Source organism: Myxocyprinus asiaticus, chromosome 9, assembly GCF_019703515.2.
Source record: "Myxocyprinus asiaticus isolate MX2 ecotype Aquarium Trade chromosome 9, UBuf_Myxa_2, whole genome shotgun sequence".
NCBI lineage: Eukaryota > Metazoa > Chordata > Actinopteri > Cypriniformes > Catostomidae > Myxocyprinus > Myxocyprinus asiaticus.
Window position 1 is genome coordinate 30,403,204 of NC_059352.1, and position 10,842 is coordinate 30,414,045.

The window sequence follows — 10,842 nt, forward strand, 5'->3', positions numbered from 1 at the left end:
AGGCTGCTTGAGCATTCAGTGTCAGATCAAGTTTTGAAAAGTAGTGCTGCGTTCCATTCAACTCGGAAAGTCGGATTTTACAACTTCCTACTAGGAAAAGTGCAATAGAATGCATCTTGAAATCAGAATTACAACTTGTAGGCTCGTGCAGAAATTCTCAACTCGCTGAGATGCAGGGGCGTGATGTCACACAAACATGTCGACACTAGGGAGATATACAAAGTAAGTGATAAACATTCACTTTATTAAGTAATATCGATAAATGAGTTTGTTTCCACATTACATGATATTAAAGCTTGTTTAACAATGGCCTGCAGAAACAGGTGTATACAACATTATAATCTCTTATGATAATCATACACCTTAAAGCACAATTGCTAGCGCTGCAGCATTGTTTATCAGTTGGGTTGCTAGGAGACATCTCTAATGAGAGTCAAACCCCTGCTAAGCTAACAGGAGAGTTGCAGTTCCGAATATCGGGGAATGGAATGCATTTATGGTCGGAGATATGAAGTAGGAATATCCCTCATCCAACTTGAATGGAACACAGCATAACCGTGTACCCTGTCGAAACGAAATTTATTGCAAGCAACATTTAAATCGCAAATATTATTAGATAGATTTTTCCAGGTATTATAGACCTCCTTGGTGGATTCATATGTTGTTTGGGAGACGTTCATTTCACAAAACAGTCATGCTGCAGTTAAAATTAGGCTTGCTTGAGCATTAAGTGTCATATCAAGTTCTGGCTTTCATGCGTGGATGTGTTTTTAAAATGTCAGTTGGCATAATGTATGATGCCCAAAGGCATAGGGTGTCTTATTCATTGTGAAACTGTGTTTTCTTAATGGCATGAATCGCACTGAAGGCCTAGACTTTAAAGGCACGGCCCGCCAGTGATTTTAACCATTTAATACACAGCTTATGAAAACAATCTTACAGTCTAGCACCAACTGATTTTGTCAACACCTTGACATTCTTTCAAGAGAATAAATTTCCATTTGTAGTCCAGGTACATTCAGTGGTGTAGTAGTGTCTGAAGAGGTGGGCATTCTGTGAATTTATGAAGGACCAATTGCATATGTTAAAATAAATAAATAAATATATATATATATATATATATATATATATATATATATATATATATATATATATATATATATATATATATATTTTTTTTTTTTTTTTTTTTTTTTTTTTAACGTTCAGCAGCGAAATATATTTACAAAGCAAATTATGGTTATTCCAGGGATGCTTCCGCATAGGCATTAGACGCTGGAAATGTCCTGCCCCTTACTGAAACGGAAAATATGATTGGTTAGCAAATATCCAATCGCGTCTGAAATGAACGTTCTGATTGGTGGATCAGCTTAGTCGGACTGTCTGTCTTGCCAGTGCTATCATTTGCACTCCCGCCTTACTACTCCGTGCGTGTTTAGAGAGAATCTCTGTACCCTTTTTAAAATAAAATAAAAACAATTCACTCAACGGTGCTGCGGCATCGCGTTAGCAGATTGAAAAAGTTCCGTGACAAAAGCCTACTCGTTGTTCTGGGCGGCCATACGTATCATCACTTATTTTAGGTTGGCAAAATCCTAAGAAAGATAGGTGGGCACAAGACGTATGCTTGCGTATGCCCTAGACTACACTACTGGGTACATTTAAACCACGTTTTATTTTAACAAGACTTATTTTTATTTTTCAAACAACATTTTGACACTGAACATTTAACAACATTCAATGCTTTTTAATCAGGCATATCATAGTGACGTTTTACTCGTGTGCCTGTGAATGCTTATCGCCCGAAAGGTGGCGGTATTGCATCGCTTTTTATTCAAGGAACAGTGAAAACATTACGACCACTCACAGGTGAAGCAAATAAAGTTGATCATCTCCTAACAAGGACACATGCCAAGGGTAGATAGATTGTAAGCGAACAATCAGTTCTCATATTCAACGTGTTGAATGCAGGAGAAATGAGCTGGAGTAAAGACCTGAGTGACTTGACAAGAGCCAAATTGTTATGGCCAGACGACTGGGTCAGAGCATCTCTGAAATGGCAAGGCTTGTTGGGTGCTCCCGGTCAGCAGTGGTGAGTACCTACCGACAGTGGTGTGAGGAGGGAAAACAATAAACCGATGACAGGGTGTTGGGCGCCCCAAGGCTCATGGATGTGTGAGGGCAACAAAGAATATCCCATCTGGTCCGAACCGACAAAAGGTCTACTGTGGCACAAACAGAGGTGGGTAGAGTAGCCAAAAACTGTACTCAAGTAAAAGTACAATTAGCTTAAATAAATAATTACTCAAGTAGAGGTACTAACATAAATAATTACTTGCGTAAAGGTAAGAAAGTATCCAATTAAAAGAGTACTCAAGTAGTGAGTAACTCGTTACTTTCACAAATTACATAATAGATGTTTACTTTCCTATATTCCATTATATAATACACATTGAACATGTATTGCAGATTTATTATTATTATTATTATCATTATTATTAATGGAAATTCTGTGATCATTCACCATCATGTTGTTCCAAACCCATATGACTTACTTACTTCCATGCAATAAGGAGATATTAGACAGCATGTTTGCATGAGTCACTATTTACTTTCAGTGAATGTTTTTTTTTTTTTTTTCTCCATATTTTGAAAGTGAATGGTGAACGAGACTGTCAGTCCCTAACATTCTGTCTAACATATTTTGTGTTCCACATAATGCAAAGCGTCACACTGGTTTGGAATAACAAGAGGGTAGGGAAATTATGATAGAATATTAAATTATGGCTGAGCTATCACTTTAAAGAGAGAATTTTCATTTTTGGGTAAACTACACTATATTGCCAAAAGTATTCGCTCACCCATCCAAATAATTGAATTCAGGTGTTCCAATCACTTCCGTTGGCCACAGGTGTATAAAATGAAGCACCTAGGCATGCAGACTGCTTCTACAAACATTTGTGAAAGAATGGGCCGCTCTCAGGAGCTCAGTGAATTCCAGCGTGGTACTGTGATAGGATGCCACCTGTGCAACAAGTCCAGTCGTGAAATTTCCTCACTACTAAATATTCCACAGTCAACTGTCAGTGGTATTATAACAAAGTGGAAGCGATTGGGAATGACAGCAACTCATCCACGAAGTGGTAGGCCACGTAAAATGACAGAGCGGGGTCAGCGGATGCTGAGGCGCATAGTGGGCAGAGGTCGCCAACTTTCTGCAGAGTCAATCGCTACAGACATCCAAAGTTCATGTGGCCTTCAGATTAGCTCAAGAACAGTGCGTAGAGAGCTTCATGGAATGGGTTTCCATGGCCGAGCAGCTGCATCCAAGCCATACATCACCAAGTGCAATGCAAAGCGTCGGATGCAGTGGTGTAAAGCACGCCGCCACTGGACTCTAGAGCAGTGGAGACGCGTTCTCTGGAGTGACGAATCACGCTTCTCCATCTGGCAATCTGATGGACGAGTCTGGGTTTGGCGGTTGCCAGGAGAACGGTACTTGTCTGACTGCATTGTGCCAACTGTGAAGTTTGGTGGAGGGGGATTATGGTGTGGGGTTGTTTTTCAGGAGCTGGGCTTGGCCCCTTAGTTCCAGTGAAAGAAACTCTGAATGCTTCAGCATACCAAGAGATTTTGGACAATTCCATGCTCCTAACTTTGTGGGAACAGTTTGGGGATGGCCCCTTCCTGTTCCAACATGACTGCGCACCAGTGCACAAAGCAAGGTCCATAAAGACATGGATGAGCGAGTTTGGTGTGGAAGAACTTGACTGGCCTGCACAGAGTCCTGACCTCAACCCGATAGAGCACCTTTGGGATGAATTAGAGCGAAGACTGCGAGCCAGGCCTTCTCGTCCAACATCAGTGTCTGACCTCACAAATGCGCTTCTGGAAGAATGGTCAAAAATTCCCATAAACACACTCCTAAACCTTGTGGAAAGCCTTCCCAGAAGAGTTGAAGCTGTTATAGCTGCAAAGGGTGGGCCGACGTCATTTTAAACCCTATGGATTAAGAATGGGATGTCACTTAAGTTCATATGCGTCTCAAGGCAGATGAGCGAATACTTTTGGCAATATAGTGTATCTCATTTACTCACCCTCATGCCATCCCAGATGTGTATGACTTCCTTTTTTTCTGCAGAACACAAATTAAGATTTTTAGAAGAATATTTTAGCTCTGTAGGCCAAAATTTTGATGCTTCAAAAAGCACATAAAGGCAGTATAAAAGTAATCCATAAGACTCCAGTGGTTAAATCCATGTCTTCAGAAGTTATATGGTAGGTCTGGGTGAGAAACGGATCAATATGTCATTTTTTGCTAGACAGCAGGGGGCGATATGCAGAAGAATGTGAATCACAACACAGACTGTCACTCAATCATTGCTGTAGCATCAAACTGTTCAAAGTGAAACAATTTCTTCGCTCCACACAGTGGAAAAAAAAAAAAAATGGGTTCGTCATGCAGTGCTTTCATTTAACACCAAAACAAGTGGATATTTCAAGATTAAAATCACAGCTCCAATTTAAGGCAGCAAGCTGAGGTAAGTTTTGGCTCTAATCCTAACGCAGGCTTAACTGTGTAATGAGATGGTCATTTTCAGGGTTGGTGCCCTACGCACTAGGCTATGTACTGAGCATAGGAGAGCGGCAGTACTGCTGTAGAACTAATGATCTAAATTCTTTCAACACTGAAAACTGTAACTACACTGAAATAAGAATCCACACAGGACTTTAAAAGCTATGAAATAGCTAAAGTAGGCATTAATAAAACATGATCTTGCTTTGGTTTATATTTCAGCATTATATAATGTCCTTGTGGGACATTTTCACGTTTTCAATGTAATAGTGACAGCAGCGTTTGCAGCTGTGTGAACTTCTGCTGTTGTAAAAGTCCCATTCAATAATCTCTCAATAAATTACACATTAACTAAAATTAATCCCAGTAATGTAAAGACAGGACCACCACCAATTGTGACGTAAAAGTAAAAAAAAATTTATTAGAAATTAGAGAGTAAAATGTACCCACTTTTAAACCTACTCTAAAAGTACATTTTTATTTTCAAAAAGTTACTCAAGTAAATGTAACGGAGTAAATGTAGCACGTTACTACCCATCTCTGGGCACAAGTCACAGAAAATTTTCATGATGGTTATGGGTGGAATGTGTCACAATACACAGTGGATCACACCCCTTACAGAAAATTGAAACTAGCTGCAAACATGCCACACTTTCAGGGGTCTTGTAGAGTCCATGCCTCAGCGGGTCAGCGCTGTTTTGGCGGCACGTGGAGGACCAACATCATATTAGGCAGGTGGTCCTAATGTTTTGGCTCATCAGTGTATATTGTACAGTATGACATGGAAAAAATAATATTTGAAACCAAGGAGCACATTTTCAAAATGGGAAAGGAGTCTAGAACATTAACTAAGTCAATGTCGTTAATATGTCTTGTTTTTTTTTTGCTTGAACACAATTTAAAAAGTACAACTGTTGTAGGGCACTCAACAGATTCAATTTATATTTGTCTTTTTTATTTATTTTTTTGCAGATAACTGCTGGATAAAATGAATAAAGTTTGAGCTACAGTATATGTTCTTATTTTGGATTAGATGTTTCTAGGCTAATAATAATGTTGTCACAGTATGACAACTTATGGTATACTAACAGCTTTCTTTCTGTGAAAGAGCATAAATGACTATTATAATTTAATAAAAGCTATTCTTACGCATAGCTTTCCAACAATAATTCAAAACAGCTCGTGAGTATCACAAGCAACTGCACTACAATTCCCCTGGTGAAACTGGCATGTTAAAATGTGACAATTCTTCATAGGTAAACAGTAATCTTTTATGAATATTACGCATGAATAATTAATGTATAATTGGGATATAATATTATCAGAGTGATTAAGACATTTACAAACATTATCAATGTTCTGTGAAGGTGATTTGTGTAGTGAGGTTAACATCACACAATCTGCAGTTGCAAAACAGATAAAATAAACATCAAACTTTAAAAATCATCTTTCAGTTATTTATAGAATTGTGTCCTCTTTAGATTTGCCCCATTGGCCCTGGAAAATTCCTGGACACCTAATCAATTACTGAAAAACATATTGCTGGCCATCATACAAGAAACAAAACGCATAATTTATTTATGGTTTACTCCTTGTTTTATATGGAAATTATTGCATATATAGATTGAATTATTTGCTATCAATAACATTGATGCACACAAAAACAAAATGTAAGATCTGCTTATTAAAAAAATTTAAGATACACATTTACATTTCATAACAAAATTCCATCAAAATGTAGTGTAATTTTTAACAAAATGAAAATAAAACTTAAAATATTTAGTTTTATTTTTTTTAAAGATTACTCAATTTAATTTGGAATTTTGGTATGAAATTGAAATGTTTAAAAAAACCGTGTATACAGGTTTAACAAATTATTTATTTGTTCTGGCCTTAAGCAGTTTTCTTTATGGTTCACACTGAAAATGTAAATGTTTTAAAATGTATGAATAGTCAAGTCATTTTTATTTGTATAGCGCCTTTCACAACACACACAGTTTCAAAGCAGCTTTACAGAAAGTCATGCATTAACAGAAAATGAAACCGTAATATTTATGTCTTAGTCATCATTGTGTAGTTTGATTAAAATACGATTGTGGATTTTGTTTAAAAATAAGTAATTAAATAATTTGTATTTAGAAACCCAGTGAGCAAGCCGAAGGTGACTGTGGCAAGGAACACAAAACTCCATAAGATATTGGTTAATGGAGAAAAATAACCTTGGGTGAAACCAGGCTCACTGTGGCTTCCCCTCTGGCTAAAATCACGAATATAATGCCAATATAACTTATGTATAGTGTAAGTCATGGTTTAAAATTATTAAACTAAGTAAGTGTTAAGGATCAGTGTTTAAACAAAGATTTTGTATTATCTGTAAGATTAATGACTAATGTCTTTGAAGTCCATCCTGCATTAACTGCAGAAGTTCACATAGATGCATTGTCCTTGTTAGTTGGCAATTAATTTATAGTCTATGTATTCCATTTTAAGAGTGTAGTCCATCATTAGACTGAGGTGATGCAGGCAGAGATCAGTGAGGTGCATCGCAGTTCAACCTGCCAATTTCGGTGAGGACTATCCTAAGTCCAAGGTTCAGGCAATGGCATGTAATGTATGGCATGTAATGTATCCCATGTCTGTATGAATAAAGAATTATGTATAAAGTTTAAAAAAAGACCATTCATACATTTAAACCAAAGGAAATCAAATAAAAGTAAAAACACATTCACTTAAAATATGTTCAAAATTAACAGCTCAAGATTTACGTGTTTCAGTTTCATAACAATTTCCATAAAATTAAATTGAGTAATCTTCAACAAAATTAAGTTAAAGTTTTACTAATTTAACTGAAAGATCACACAATTCAGTTTAATGGAAATTTGTTATGAAATTGAAAGCACACTGTTAATCTTGAATTTCTTTTCTTTTTTTGCGTGTGACATTTTGCGTACCGGAACGGAATAAAATTTTTCCAGAAAGGACGGCCAAAATCCGGGACAATCCTTGAAAAGCCTGGACAGGTGGCAACCCAAGTCTTCTTTCACATGAACAGGGTTGGGGAGTAACGGAATGTAACGGTAGCCAGCTGGTAGGTACAGTATCTGTGCAGTGTGTAAACCTCACTTCCTAGCCTCAAGAGGCACACTAGCAACTGATGACACAGGCTGTAGCCTTTAGCCTACTTTTGTTAGCCCACCCCCCTTCCATGCCAGAGACCGTGGTTCAAATCCAGCTTGAAGCAGGTCAAGCTGCACCAGTTATAGGAATACATGTAATGGGATTATGTATTTTAAATACAAAATATTTGTAACTGTATTCCACCACAGTTACAATTTTAATAGTTGACAATCACAATACAGTTACATTCAAAAAGTATTTTGTTTTTTCTGAAGAGATTACTTTTGCATTTTATTGTCATTTGTTTCAATAAATATTTAGTCTGTTCAGTTGGAAAATATTTGTGATCCGAGGAACGTTTGAACAGCGGTGAAACACTCTTATGATGTGTTACATTCATGCTAGCAGACAGAGGGTGCTCTCACACTGTTATGAGTGAAATGGTGAATGTGACGTCAGTGAGGATGAGGAACTTTTCTTTTGGGAGATTAATAAATAGAATCCACATAAGATCATATATGTATGTTGTTGTGTACACTGTGGGGTTTTGAAGTAAGTTTGGAGCTGCAGAAATAGTTAAACTTGTATAAATTGCCATGTGATCATTTAGCTTTATGCTAAGTTAAAAATCTATTTCTAACCCTTTTACATGCACCTGTTACCAGGCACAATTATATTTTTCTATCAAGAAAATTGTCTGGGTTACGTGAAACGTAACCCTGGTTCCCTGAGTGGGAACGAGACACGGCATAATCGCATTGGGACACACCCTGATTTTCAGGTAGTCTGAAGCTCTTGTACAATCACAATTTACTGGCTGGTGGCGGTTTCACGTAACTGAGGGATTCCCTTTCGCAGGAACTAGAGCTGCGTAATCACATTGGGAACGATATACATTCACGCCATGCGAACAGTAGCTGCTAACTGTCTACGCCCGTGTGGCAAGCATATAGCTGAGCTAAAGCATCTGAATAAAACAGAAAATTGAGTTTACTCCTGTTCAAACAGAGAGAACCTGGGAAGCAGAAGTCAAACCCTCATCCAGATTATAGAATCTAACAGATTTATGCGGAGAGGACCTCCCTGCCGCCATACAAATGTCCTCCAAGGATGCATCTCTGGCCAAAGCCCATGAGGATGCCATGTTCCTCGTAGAATTGGCTTGAATACCCGAAGGTGAAGGTAAACTGCATGCTTCGTAAGCACTTTAAATTGCATCAGTAAGCCAGTGAGACAGTCTTTGCTTGGACACTGAAACACCCCTGTTGCGGCCACCAAAGTACACAGACAACTGCTCTGACTTACGCCACTGACTAGTACAGTCAACATAAACTTACAACGCTCGAACTGGGCAAAGCATGTGCAATCTTTCATGCTCCTCTGACTCAACTGGGGGAGGATAGAAAGCCTGAAAATGAATAGTCTGCGAGCAAAATGATGTAGAAACAACCTTGGGCAAATAGCACAAATGAGGTCTTAACACTCTTGAACACCCTGGCACAAAATCCATACATAAGGGATTGATAGACAGGGCATGTAAATCACCAACCCTTTTAAACGATGCCAATGCTAATAGCAGGGCCGTTTTAAGGGTCAGAAACGTATCCGTGCTATTGCCAAGGGCTCAAACTTAGCACCCGAGAGCACCTCTAAAACAACAGATAAATCGCATAAGGGAACGCGGACAGGTTGAAAAAGTCTAAGCCTGCGTATCCCGTGCATAAAATGAGACACGAGAATGTCTACTGACAGAGACTCCTAAGCGTATGCTCAGCCGCTATAGCAGCAACGTTACTTTAAGTGTTGCCGGGGAAACCCTGGCCCCAAAACGCTCTTGCAAAAAATCCGGCATTGTACCGACAGGGCAGTGAACTGGATTTTCACCTTGCACTTTACACCAAGAAGCAAAAATATGGCACTTGAACGTATAAAGCTTCCTAGTTCCTAGTCTCGCTTGACGCGAAAAGGTCCACTTCTGCTCTGCCGAACCATCTCCAGATTTGTTCCATAATCTGAGGATGTAATGTCCACACACCTGGCTTCAACTCCTGTCTGGACAGGAGATCCACCCCCAAATTCAACCGGCCCAGGACATGGACAGCTCGTAGGCACAGCACATTGTCCCCATGCCCACCAAAGAATGCGACATGCCTGCCCCAGCATGGCATGAGAATGCACTCATCCCTGGTGATTTATGTAGGACACCACCATCCTCATGTGTGACTGGATGAGGACATGAACGCCCTGAATCTCCAAGAGGAAAATCTTTAATGCCAGCAACACTGCGAACACCTCCAGACAGTTTATGTGCCAATATTGCCGCTGGCCCATCCAAACCCTATAGGCTGGGCGACCCTTACATACAGCGCCCCAACCCGTGGAGGAAACGTCTGTCCTTTATAACTTTGCGGTGACATACCTGTCCCAACGGAACGCCCATCATCAAAAGGTGGGTCCGTTTCCATGGTAACAGTTTGGTAGCACCCACGCATCACTTTGAGACGGAACGCATGTGTCAGTGATTGAAGTCCCTTTGTGGAGATCATCCAGCACTGAAGAGGTCCCGCATGCAACATGCCCAGGGGAATGACAGTGAAGCTGTGATCATGAGCCCCAAAAGCCTGTGAAATGCATCCCACTCTAAACGCTAGACACCGGCGTAATAACAGAATGCTAACTGGAGACAGATGCGCTTGCATCGATCGCAAATCCAGCTCCACCCCTAGAAACAGAGTCTGTTGCCTTGGCAACAGGACTCTCTTGTCTAGGTTTACACACAGCCCTAGTTTGCTCAACTGGCTGAGAATTACATCTCGGTGTTCGGCAACCAAAGCTGCATCCATGCATTTTTTTGAAAGTGCGTGGTGCCAGTGCAAGTCCGAACGGAAGGATGCAAAACTGATACGCTTTGCCCCCAAAAACAGATCTGAGAAAGCACCTGTGCTTCGCCGCAATCTGAATATGGAAATAAGCACTCTTCAAATCTGTTGTCGCTAACCAGAACCCCGGCTGCACTTGTGACATTATTTGCTTCTGCGTCAGCATTCTGAATTGACATTTCATCAGAGTGGAATTCGAACGTTTCAAATCCAGATTGGGACGCAAGCCGCCATGTTTTTTTTGGGACCAGAAAATAACGGCTGTAAAAA